The sequence below is a fragment of the Alligator mississippiensis genome, chromosome 5 (assembly GCF_030867095.1).
Source record: "Alligator mississippiensis isolate rAllMis1 chromosome 5, rAllMis1, whole genome shotgun sequence".
Lineage (NCBI taxonomy): Eukaryota > Metazoa > Chordata > Crocodylia > Alligatoridae > Alligator > Alligator mississippiensis.
The window spans coordinates 217979227-217991456 of record NC_081828.1 but is presented as its reverse complement, the minus strand read 5'-3'; the positions used below and the strand labels follow the sequence as shown (position 1 = coordinate 217991456).

At 47.8% G+C, this 12230-nt stretch overlaps 1 protein-coding gene across 9 annotated transcripts in view; it reads left to right on the top strand.

The window, feature by feature from the left end:
• Positions 1-4705: 4705 nt before the first annotated feature.
• The window catches only part of MAP4 (microtubule associated protein 4), a 218583-nt gene continuing 211058 nt past the window's right edge, over positions 4706-12230 (top strand). For 3 of the 9 annotated variants that reach the window (XM_059729272.1, XM_014604462.3, XM_014604461.3), the window contains exon 1: positions 4708-4880. The gene's annotated coding sequence lies outside the window, so the exon portion shown is untranslated. Of the gene's footprint in view, positions 4881-5563; positions 5683-12230 lie in introns of those variants that run through there. The other 6 variants (XM_006260507.4, XM_014604457.3, XM_014604454.3 and 3 more) reach the window with 4 other exon arrangements.

The following is a 12230-nucleotide window of genomic DNA, read 5'->3' as shown; positions in this document are numbered from 1 at the left end:
TCTCTCAGTCACCTCTAAGAAGCAGGAGTAACTCCATTAGAATCGGATTTTTTAATTACTTAAATTACTTGGGAAAGGGAGCTGTAGACAGCTTGCCATCCTGTTGAGGTCAAGAAAGCAAAAACGATGTTCTCTGTCTCATTTTCCATCATGAAGGGGATGGAGAGTGAGACAGAAAAGATTAAATGAAAGGACAAACCAGTGCTGCAGCCTCCTCTGGGATGCTGTCTGCAGAGTCTCTCTGTCTCCAAAGGGATATTGCAGAATTAAAGGGAGCTCAGAGAAGGGCAAGAAGAGTGTGCAAAGTGCTGGGAGAGCTTTTGTGTGAAGAGAGAGAAAAGTCTGGGATTGTTTCCCGTGGAAAGGCGGTGAATAAGAAGGGACGTGATAAAAGTATATACAACTAGCAGTTGGTCTGAAGAGGGAAGATCAGGAACTTCTGCCCATCCTTTCTGATAACACCAGAATAAAGAATAAGACAGTGTATGTGTCTACATGTTCATTAACGCACCATAGTTACTGCGCATTACGTTTAGTACTTGCATAACCAAGAACTAAATCAATGAGCGGTAACTGGTGCTACTGCACACGGGTTTTTTCAGACACTAAGTGCACAGTAGTGTAATACTACAGCGTGGTCACGTATTAGCAGGGGTGTTGCCTGGCACACTACTGCAGTGTTATTAGGTGTCTTGTGTAGACACAGCCAGTGAAATTGAAAGCAGCAACTATCAAACCAGCAGAAGGAAATGTTTTTCACACGTGCAATTACACGGCAAGACTCATTGCCACAGGTGAGTGTCGTGGCCAGCAGCTTCATGAGATGGAAAATGCACCTGGTGGTTTATTTGCACCTCAGGAATATGCCACAATTCTGGAAGGGGTTTCCATACCATGCTTCAGGGCCTTAAAGCAATCCAGCCATCAGAGATCAGGAGGAGACTTAATGCTGGGGGACAATATCCTGCTGGTCCCATAGAAGTAGCTAGGTCCTTCCTCTTGGGTACCCAAGTACTCAAACCGAGGCCCAGTCTCCCAAACAGCTCTTGGCTGGCACCGGGCTCTGTTTGCATAAAACTCTTGACAGCAGCAGGGCCCAAGGGAGCAGAGCTCTTTGTACACAGCTCTCTCCCAGGAGCCTTTCCTTCCCTCTCCTCATCACATGGCCTTTTGTCATCTCTAGTTATGCTCTCTACAGCTGGAAGCTTTTTGGGGTACCAGGATGTCTCCCTCTCACGGTCCTTGGGCCCCACTCAGGTATGGGAATAGCAGCTCATGATGGAAGTGACTCTCAGTGGGTGCATCTACAAGTAGGTGCCCTATCTGCTCATTGGCATAATAACGCTGCACAGGAGTGTGTCACAGCAAAAGCTGTGCTAATAGCCTACTGCACAGTGTTATTAGGCTACTGTGCAGTGGGCATCACTAAATAACCATGCGCCAGTGCTAATGAGCAGTAACTTTAGTCCTTTATTAAGGAAGTAGTAAATGAAATGTGCAGTATCTAAGATGCATTAATGAACATGTAGATTCACCCAGTGATTTGCAAGTCATGCACTGAACATGGTAAAAGAGAAAGTGAGGGGGTGTTTCCCAGGGTTGGTTTCATAGAGACAATGACACGATTAGAAATCCCCTTTCTCCCCCACTTGGTAGTTTGAGGAGAATCATTTAACTGAAAAGCAAATCCCTTAATCTCTAGCTATAAATCAGCAGAATGGCAGAACTGCTTAGGGCCCAGAATATCATATAGGGCATGTACTGTATGCTTTTTCCCTTATTTAATCAAACATGGGCCTTCCAGCTGTTCCTGTATTTATGAAAGGTAACTCAAGGCTACACATGACCTCCCCAGGATGTTTTCCTTCTGTCATCCCAGCACAGAGACTATTTTTTTTGCCTTGTAATGAAGTTCAAAGGCAGAGCTCACAGGACCAGACTAGAAAGAGGCCCTGTGGGTCTGGCCCTGAGCGCCTTCTGCAAGTGCCTTTAACTCCATGCTCTCCTCAATTAAGTCAATGTGAAAACTCCCTTTGACTTCAGTAAATACAGGATGACCCCTCTGGGAGATCACAGCACCAGCCAGGATAAAACCCATTATTGCAGCAGTTCAGACTGGGTGATCACAACGGTCCCTTCTGGGCTCTGAATCACTGAGATTCAGGATTCCTGACATTCCTGCATCTCCAAAGGACCACACAGTTGTATTCTGCTCCCTTGCCTTTTACCTTCTGCGTGCCTGCAGCATGCGGTCTTCATGGCACAGTCACTCAAGAGGAAGAGCGAGTAAAGGCAGCACTGTGGGACTGAAGGCCAAGGGCCAGATGTTTAAAATGTTTAGGTGCTTAAGGATGCACATAGGCATCTGGTGGGATTTTCAGAAGTGCCTCAGAGCTTAACTCCTCCTGGAATCAGTGGAAAGGAGGCAACCAAGTGCTTTTGGAAAGCTGGGCTGGTGCTTGTCCGCATCCTTAGGCAGACAAGGTTCTCTGGGTGAATCTGATATCTTTTATTAGGCCAACTTAAATAGTTGGAAAACAATTATTAAGCAAGCTTTCGGGTTAAAAAACTCTTCATCGGGCTAAGGAAGTGTCAGCAGTTGGTGTGTGCTCTTCCTGGAGGGAATGAAAAGTAAAGCCAGTGGCTGGGCTGGTCTGCATACAAGACAGGCCGTCAGTGAAAATGTAGATTGAGGAGTCAATGGGTGAGAGACAGGCTGAGGGAGGGAGGGTGAGAGAAGGGGCATGAAAGTGGAGAGATACCTGGGAAGTCAGATGTCAGGCAGGTTATAATGTGTCGTAAATCCAATGTCTATATTTAGTCCATGATTTTTAGTATCCAGGAGGTTGATGTAGTGGAGCTCATAGGCTCATCTCTGGGAAGTGTTTTGTAAGTTCCCTTTGAGGATCAGGACTGAGAGATTGGAGAGAGAGTGGTTTTCTTGGGAGAAATGTGCCCCCACCGGTACTTGGGTATTCTTGTCTTTGATGGACGTCTGGTGTGTGTTCATCCTGGTGCGCAGTTGTTGTTTGGTCTCCTACATATCTTCCATCAGGGCATTTGGTGCGTTGGATGAGGTATAGTACATTTCTGGAGGTGCAGCTGTAAGATGCAGGGATGCCGATGGCTCTGTTGTGGGGTGCAGTAATAGTGGGGGTGGTGGAGATGTGTTGGCAGGGTTTGCATTTCTTGTCCTGGCACGGTCTGGATCCTTTTGGTGTGTTCTGGGCCTGAGGAAGTTTGCTTCTGGTGATGCGGTTGGCGAGGTTTGGTGCTTGGTTGAAGGCTAGGATGGGTGGCTCTAGGAAGATCTTTTTAAGAATAGGGTCCCTTTCTAGTATGGGTTGCAGTTGTTTGAGGATTTTCTGTACAGGTTCGAGGGAGGGGTGATACGTCATAACCAGCGGTGTGCGATTTGTGGGGGGTTTTCTTCTGTACTGCAGCAGTTCTTCACGTGGTATCCGGATGGCTGCATCCTTAGCACTCACACACATTTAAATATCTTTCCCAAGGTCCTTTTGGTCTCTCAGGGGGTATTGTTTGTTGGCTGAAGGACACAGGCAGACAAGGTTCTCTGGGTAAATGTGATATCTTTTATTAGACGGACTAAATAGTTGGAAAAATTGTTCTTTCCAAGCTTTTGGGCACAAACACTCTTCCTCAAGCATAGGGAGAGCCTGCTGGTGTTTGTGTGCTCTTCTGGGTGGAATAGCTTAAGCCAACATGCAAAATGCAGGTCTGTGAAAATGCAAATGTAAATGCCGGTGCATGGCAGGGAAGATCAGAGGGGATAGGAGTTAATGGGTGTGAGACAGGTAGGTGCGGGGTGGGGAAAGAGGGGTATGTTGACTTAGTGATACAAGGTAGCTGGTAAAATGTAGAGAGATTACCTGGGGCTATCCGATGGTAGGCAGGTTATGATGTGCCATAAATCCAATGTCTGTATTTAGTCCTTGATTTGTTGTATCCAGTAGCTTTATGAAGTGAAGTTCGTGGGCTCGCCTGTGAAAGGTGTTTTGTAAATCCCCTTTGAGGCTTCGAACTGAGACATTGGAGACAGAGGGGTTGTCTTCATCGCTTTATAGGTGTTTGGGGCTGGAAGGGACCTTACAGATCATCCAAATGTGTCTTGTTTTGGTCTATACGGCATTTATAAACTGCAGCCCGGACCATCTCTCATCCTGCATGGCTAGCAGATCTCGAAGGCTTTGCTCCGTGCTTGAAACGGAGCAGCCCTGAAATCACCCCTGCCCAATGCTATTCTAGTCTCTTATTACAAATCCATCCTCTCCTTGAAAAGGGGAAAGGAAACCCAAAAAGACCTGATGCACAATGTAGGAATCTCCCAAAAGGATCCACTCTCCAGAGGACAGTGGTTACCCAGCAGTGGGAAAAGAACGCAGTTGGAAAGCAAACTCCTACGTTTAGACAGTGATACTATCTAGATTTACTGTTACAGTAGGGGAGGCAATGCCGAGCTGAGCTGAGCTGAGCTGTTAGGACAGGTATCCCGGTGTAAAGGAAGGGCAGCAGCCTCCTGCCCGCACACTACGCCTCACCCGAACTCGCTGCCCGGCTTCAGCAGCCGCCGCCGCCGGCCCCGCCCCTCGCCTCCCGCGCTCGCCGCCATTGGCCGGCGGCGGCCGCGGCGCGCCGCTATTGGCCGGCGATGGAGATCCCGCCTCCTCGCCCAGCAAGGTCGATCGTCCCGGTGAGGCAGCAGGGGCGTGTGGAGGCTATCCCTCCCTCCTTCCCTCCCCCGCGCGGGCCGCCGCCCTCCACGCTGCTCGTCCTCACTCCCTCCCTCCCGGCCGGGCCCGCGGGGCGACACTCACCGGCGGCTCCGTCCTGGCGGCGCAGGCGGCTCGCACCGGCCCCGGGTGAGCGCCGCGCCGGGCTGTGAGGGGGGACGCGGGCCGGGGGGCGCCATGTTCGAGCTGGGCAGGGCAGGGCAGGGCGGGGTGGGGGAACCCCCCCATGCTGCCCCCCACGAGCCGGGACCAGGCTGGGACACGCCTGCAACACCCCCCCCCATAACCCCCTGAAGCTCTTCCCCCCCTTGAACCCCCCCGCAAGCTTCCCCTTTTTCAACCCCCCCGCCAAGCCCCGCCCCTCACATCCCCCTTTTCACCCCTTTTCAAATCTCTCCCTTTGCAACTCTTCTGACCCCCCCCTGCAAACACCCCATTGCACCCCCCCGACACGCTTCCCCTTTCACCCCCCCTTTTCAAAACTACCCCTTTGCAACTCTTCTGACCCCCCCCCCCCAAGTCCCATTGCAACCCTCCCTCCCCCCCCCCAAATGCTTGGCTCTGGACACCTGAACCCAGTCTTGGAGCCCTCCCTGGGTGGGGGGTTGGTGGGGGAGGGTACAGGGTTTTGGGGGGAGGGGGGGTGCCTTGATGGGTGTGGCAGGCGGGGGGGGGGGGATGGAGCGCAGCCCTGCCGGGCCCTGGCACAAGCGACAGGAAGCGCAGCGGCGGGGGGCGCATCCTGCAGCATCTGTCTGGGGCTGGGGCTGGGTCGTCCCGGACGCAGGAAGTGGGAGCCGTTGGGGAAGTCTTTGTGGCGCTGGAGCAGAAGAGGCTGAGGTCACTGTCCCTGCTGGAGCCGGCCACTGGTTGGACTGGTATCCCCCCTCGAGTCCCCCCAGCTCGACTCCGTGTGCGTTTGGCCCACACGGTATGGCACGCGTCTTCGGGGCATCTTCGCCGGGCCTGGGGAAGTTTTATTTCCCAGCCCTGTGGTTCCCCTGGGCTCCCTGGCCGCGCTGCTGGCTGGCTGGTCTCTTTCCCTACTTTACCAGGATGGTTGCGGCATTGCATCAGGGGATATTTGCGCTGTAATTCAGTAACGCAGCAAGGATAAGCGTTCGCCGCTCGCAGAGATGGGTGTGGCGAGCGGACTGGATACGGCGTACGAGGCCTGTACCCTGCCCAGTCATCGGCATGGGGCTCGAAACGGCGAGCTATTTATATAAATCGGGCCTCGTTTCAAGCGGAGCGCCCTGATTTAGAAGGAACAGTTGTCATATTTTAAGTATTAAGTGAGTGTTTGCTATGACACTGAATGCTGCTGCCACAAGTAAGTTTAGACACAAGGCTGCGGAGGAGTTGGGTACGAAAAGGCCACGGCTAAATAAACCCATCCCCCGGCAAGCGTGTCCTGTTCCAGCCAGCGTGCTTTGTCACTGCACTTTGCAGGCTCTCTCTTTGTGTGCATTAAATTCATGCCCTAGTAAGCCTATGAAGCTGAATGCACTTTATAATAACTCAGATTGAGACATTCAAAACCTAGGAAGCACTTCAGTGGTTGGTGGAGGCATATAGTTTCTGGTAAAGTCACTCGGGGGTTTCTTCTGCTTAAAAAAAACAAAAAAACCCCAATTCTATTAATTTCAGTCTTCCTTCAGGAAATAGGTTGCTAAATGTAGTACTTTGTGGGCTGCCTGAGTTGTACTCCTGCCTTTAACGAGTGGGTTAATGCTGGGATTGTTGTCTCATTTACAGCCCTGTGTGTGTGAGAGAGAATTAAATATTCAGCGATGAGTGTGACTTTCCTGCTCTGCTGTTTGTGTAGCATCAGCAGCTTACCTTGTCCCTCAATGTCCCTTGAGCTTGCAAACCGCTGTGAAGTGCTTGAAGAATTTTTGTGACTGTTAATTTCCTTTCCTGCTCTTTATGGTCTGAGTAATCCCCGTCATGCTGCATGTCAGTGTGAACGCTGCCTACTTATTTTGTGTAGTCTTCCCATACTTGCAAAATCCAGATCGTTCAGAATTATGATTTATTTATTATTTGCAAAGTCGATTTTGGGTAGAGCTGCCAGTAGCAGGGCATGTGACTTGCTGGCCAATCAGAATAAAGGGTTGTAATCACTTTTGTGCAGCAAAAATTACACGAATTATTATTTTACCAGTGTTTCAGGTGACTAGTGAGAGAATTTGGACTATTCTGAAGTGCTCTCAGTTCCATGTGTAGTGGCTCTGTGGCTGTTTGGCCTCCTAGAATCAAAGCAGATGGGGCTTTTCAATTTTAAGATGGCTTAATTAAGCTTGTACATTAGCAATAATATCATTTCTCCACTGTTTTCTTTGGCAGTAATCAGATTTTTTTTTGCGATCAATGCTGAGCCCAAAGGCAGGATAGTTTAGCCATCTGGGAATGCGATTAGTGCTTCATAAAAATAGGACTGTGATACCATCATATAAATCTTTCTTTATTTTATTTGTGTCTACAGAAATGACTTTAGGGGGAAATATCAGATACAAAGATGTTTCAGTGATTTGAAGGTCAGGGCAGTCGAAGCACAGCCTGACCACGGTCTTCTCATTGGTTCAGTTCTTTGGCCTTTTTTTCTCTCGAACAGCATTTAGAAAAGGTTGAGTCACTCTGTGTCCCGGAAAAATAGGATGCTTTGCAGCCTACTTAGTAATTTGATGCCCACAGATACTCTGGGAAGCCTTGATATCTGACTTTATCTGATTCTCTCCTTAAAGCTAATAGTAATTGGATCAGATCATTAACCCATAGGTGTAAATTAACAGAGGGCCTGATCCTGAGCAGGGCACAACAAGGTTTCAGAGTAGATGGATGAGTTACAGCTTCCCTGACCTAAACTCAGATCGGCATGTTGAAATGTACTCCATGCAGGTACATGCTTTTGTAAAACAGCCAAGTGTTTCACCTTTAACACTGTTTGAAAGAAAGCAGTCTCAGCTCCTTATCCACAGTTAGATAATTTACAAAACTGAAGTTTTAGATGTCACTTTAAACCAACCAACCCCCCCCTTCTCCCTCCCCCTCCCCCCCCTTTCTGGCTGGAAAAACTGTAGACAACCTAATCAATAGAGTCAGATTAAACTAAATTAAAAGCATAAACGCTTCTGGGGAAAGCCTTTCTTTCTAACGAGGTAAACACCATTTTAACTGGTCAGATTGACTGCAGCTGCAGGAAGAAAGCAATGCATCTCCCGTATTTTATTTCAGTTCATAATCCAATGGGTTGTTTGTAACGCAGCATTCTTTCAACCATATGAATTTTAATGCGTGTCTTTTCTTAAGACTGTTTCAGGCTAGCGAGTGCCTGGGTTAAACAGATGAGTTGCATATTCTTTCTGCAGTTTGTAAAAAGTGCTGACATGGCCCTAATTTTGGTGAACAAGGCTGTAATTATATTTGAGGTCCCAGCCCCTGTGGTATTCTAGTGGTTACCTCTCTCCCTCCCCTTCGCAATCTCTGTACGTGGACTTGAGCCACAGGATCGGATCAGATCTGGATTTCTGTTTGGGTTTAGGTCTAGAGTTTTAATTTGGGCCCATCAGTATTAGCAGGGGAAAGCTGTTCTTGGCTGGCAATCAGATCCCTTCCTTCTAGTCAAGAAACCCTTTAACCTCGGTGCTAGAACTGTGCATCTTAGCTGAATCTACCCCGTTTACACACACGTGGTACTGATGGGAACATGCCAAATTTATGACTAAGGGAAACCACTGGTCAGACGGTGAATAAATCTGTCAAGATACATTAGATCAAATGTAACTGAAATTAAAGGTTGCTCACAATATATTTGTGCATTAGTTGAGGCTTTTATGTTTCCTATCTAAAGACAATTTAATAATTTATTACAGTATTTCAAACATAGTCTGCAAGTTAAAATTTCAAATGTTTCCTTGGAGAATGGGAGTTTTAAGGTTTGTAGCACATAATCTTATTTTGGCTGTACTGTAGCTGGGTACAATGTGGGACATGGTTCTGTAGCTTTAAAACGAATGTCTAAAGGTGAGAAATGTTATTTTGTTTTATTTATGAGGGTTGGGTATATGCTCTTCCAGTGGAAGTCTTCAGCTGACACTTCTGGTTGAAGTATAATTAAACAGGCCTTCCCCCACAAGTGACCAAAATAATGCAGGGCTTTTGCCTTGGTGTAAGTGAGATGGCAGCAGAACAGCTTGAGGAGTGGCAGGATGAGGGCTCAGCAGCCACCAGAATTGGTTTAGAAACAGGAGGCCCTCAAAAGAAGAGAAGGACAAAGGTATGTTGTCTCAGGTAGGTGACCAGGGCCATTGACAGCCCGTGTTTTGGAAGGGTGTAGGGGGTCACTCGAAGCTCTGCTGGATGGAGAGCAATCATCTCTACATTTTGCTCAAGACATCTTGCTATAAGAAACAAAAGACTGAAGAATGTGTTCCTCTGGCTCAGACTTTCTTTAGCCTCTTCTGTGACCTGGTATATAGCGATGTGCATGTGCAAAGGAATTTCTCAGTGGGAAGGAAATGTCAATGAAATCTATTGCTGCAAATGTTCCACAGACATTAATTCTGCTGCCGTTTGAAGAATGCATTTTGGCCCACAGCAATACCCTAAGATGTTTTGGGTAGGTGTCCAGGCACAGTCTTTCGAAGCTAAAACTTCAGAGCAGGTTAGAAAAGTATGATGATACTTGCTGAATTCTTGTATATCAAGAGCTTTAGGTTTGATTCTCCACAATTTAAAGGGCAGAGATTATGGATGGATGTTGTTAGTGTGATGTTTTAAAAAGCCTTTAAGCGCTAAAATAATTAAGATTGTCCATACATCAGGATTATTTTATGGAATGTGGGGGGGAAAAACCAGCCAAATATTAAAATATATCTGAAGACATATGAGTACGTGTCCAAATTATCACAAGGCAAAGAGACGTGTCCTTGCATTTACCATGGAGTAGCCCAAGGTACAGTAATCATGGAGGGGCTGATGTGCTGCAGATTCCTATCCTGCCCTACTGTGTGTGCCCATACCCTGGGGCAGTGAGTTGTGTATGTGCTCACATGGACCTGTTAGCATAGTTTGCAGTAGCATGATTGAAGTCAGGCCTCAAACAATTTACACAACCAGCTGCCCTAGAGGAGTAGATCCACCAGCCAGAGATGAATTTAAACTAAAGATTTTTAAGAACTAAACTAAAGGTAAAGTGGATGCATGAGTGAACTTCAAAAATAATTTTCAGTAATCTTCTCATCCCTTCACTCCCACCTCCTCCCTATAGTCCTTTATTGGGAAATGGATGATGGGATGTATTTATACCATTCTCCAGAACTGGGTCCATATATTGTATTGCCCTTTTGCTGGTTAGTTTCCTAACAAAGGCTAAAGTCTCTGTTGTTCTTTGTGGCTAGAAAGGTGAAGGCCTACTGTTTCCTAGCCCAAAGCCCCTGGGCTCCTATAAGGGGAAACGGTTCTTCTTGTTCTACCTCTCCCCTTATCCTCTGGTTTTAGTTTTAGCCCCAGTATCTTCCTGTGATGTTAACAGACTTCCCAAGAAGACTGGAGCTAGACCATTCTCGGTGGTGGTAGATGACGGAGCAAGGAGCAATGTGCTCAAACCGCAGCAAGCGAAGTTGAGGTTCAATATTAGGAAAAACTTTCTCACTAGAAGAACAGGTTACCCAGAGAGGTTGTGGAGTCTCCATCTTTGGAGGTTTTGAAGACCTGGCTAGATGGCTGGGATGATCTAGTTGGGGCTGGTCCCTTCCATCCCCTCCATCTGACCTTGGCAGTCTTTGCTGCCCAAGTGCAGGAGAGCTGGACCAGATGGTCTTGTGAGGTCCTCTCCAGCCCCTAACATCTATGAATCCCTAACTTTCTGATTCTGAGAAGAAACAGTGAAATTGATATTCTTTGTCAGTTTTACTGTCCAAAGGTTTTGTGCGGGAGGAGAGGAGCTGACACCAGTAGTGACATCAGCAGTGTCACTAGGGCAGGGCGAGAGGGGCACTAGCTCTGAGTGCCGACTTCTAGGGGATGCTGCCTGGGCAGGGGCAGAGCCATGTCCAGCAGAGTATTTGGGGGTTGGGGGAGATGGGTGAATTGACACCCCTTCCTACTGGGGGGAAGGGTCAGCCCTGCTCCGTAGGATGGAGGGGTGCAAATGGGGTACTGTGGGGACAGGGAGGCTCCTGGCACTGTTGCCTATCCCTCAGTGGTAGCAGCCCAGCCTGTGCTGTTAAAGCAGCAACAGTAGCAGCTGCTGCTCAAGTGAGGAAAACCCAGGCGACTAAAGCTCCCTCTCTCTCTTCCCCCTTAAAATTTCCCAGTCCCCCCCCTTCCCCCCCCCTCTGAAAAAACTCATTTGCTGCTGATGAGCAAAATGACTCATGCATAGCACCAAAAGCTTTGAATGGGCAGGCTGCTTCTCTAAGACGGTAGGCTCTGCATTGCCTTGTGTTTGCAAGGTTAGGTTTATAGCCTTATGGACTGGAACAGTTTTCCGAAGAATTTAGATACCTCTTTAATGATTAGAGGCAAGCCCCTTCTCTCCCTCAGGGTACACAGCCCAAGGTGGTTTTGCTGGTCGGGATCAGGCATGGGCACAACTAAGCTTTAAGTAGTATATGTGATGGCACATGAGAGAGCATTGTCACAAGATGGAAATGGTTTGAGCCCTTTGCCAGGGTCCAGCCTGCTGCCTGGCCACCAATTGCTCAGTTGTAGCAGCAGGAAACCTGGGGGCAGGGAGACAGCAGCGTGCAGCTAATCACCTCTTCAGCATGATTAGAGTCATGCTTAAGTTCATGTCATCCCCACACTCCGCCGTTTCTGCTGGCGAGTTAGCGAGGTGTCCTCAGTGCAGTGCTACACAGGGCGAAGCACAGCAACTATTCCCTGGATTTAATTGCAGCTATTTCCACTTAAAACCAGTAGTCCTCACTTGTTCTCTCCCTGACTTTCCCTCTGCCTGAAGAAGGGCGTTTGCACCCAAAAGTTTGCAAAGAACAGTTGTTCCAACTATTTAGTTGGTCTAATAAAAGGTATCACATTTACCCAAAGAACCTTGTCTGCCAGTGTTGTCATGCACTTATTTCAGTCATGATGACTTTAATTGAGATTAAAAATAAAAATAAAAAATTATTGCAATACGCAACTATTGTGCCAAGTTGCTCACAGGGTTTTTTGTATGCCTCCCACAGCCTTTCCCTCTCCTCCCTCCTGCTTTCCTACCTATTGTACTCTAATCGCTCCCTCCACTTTGTACTTTGCTCTTATTTCACAGCCTCTGGTGAAATGAACTTGGCTTCAGGAAAACTGTGTGTGGGTGTATGTGTAATGTGTGTTGGTGTATATCATATTTAGTGCAGGGGTTTGGGTTGTATCTGTGTTGGCCTAAGGACACTGGCAGACAAGGTTCCTTGGGTGAATTTGATATCTTTTATTAGACCAACCCAAATAGTTGGAGAATAGTTATTAAGCAAGCTT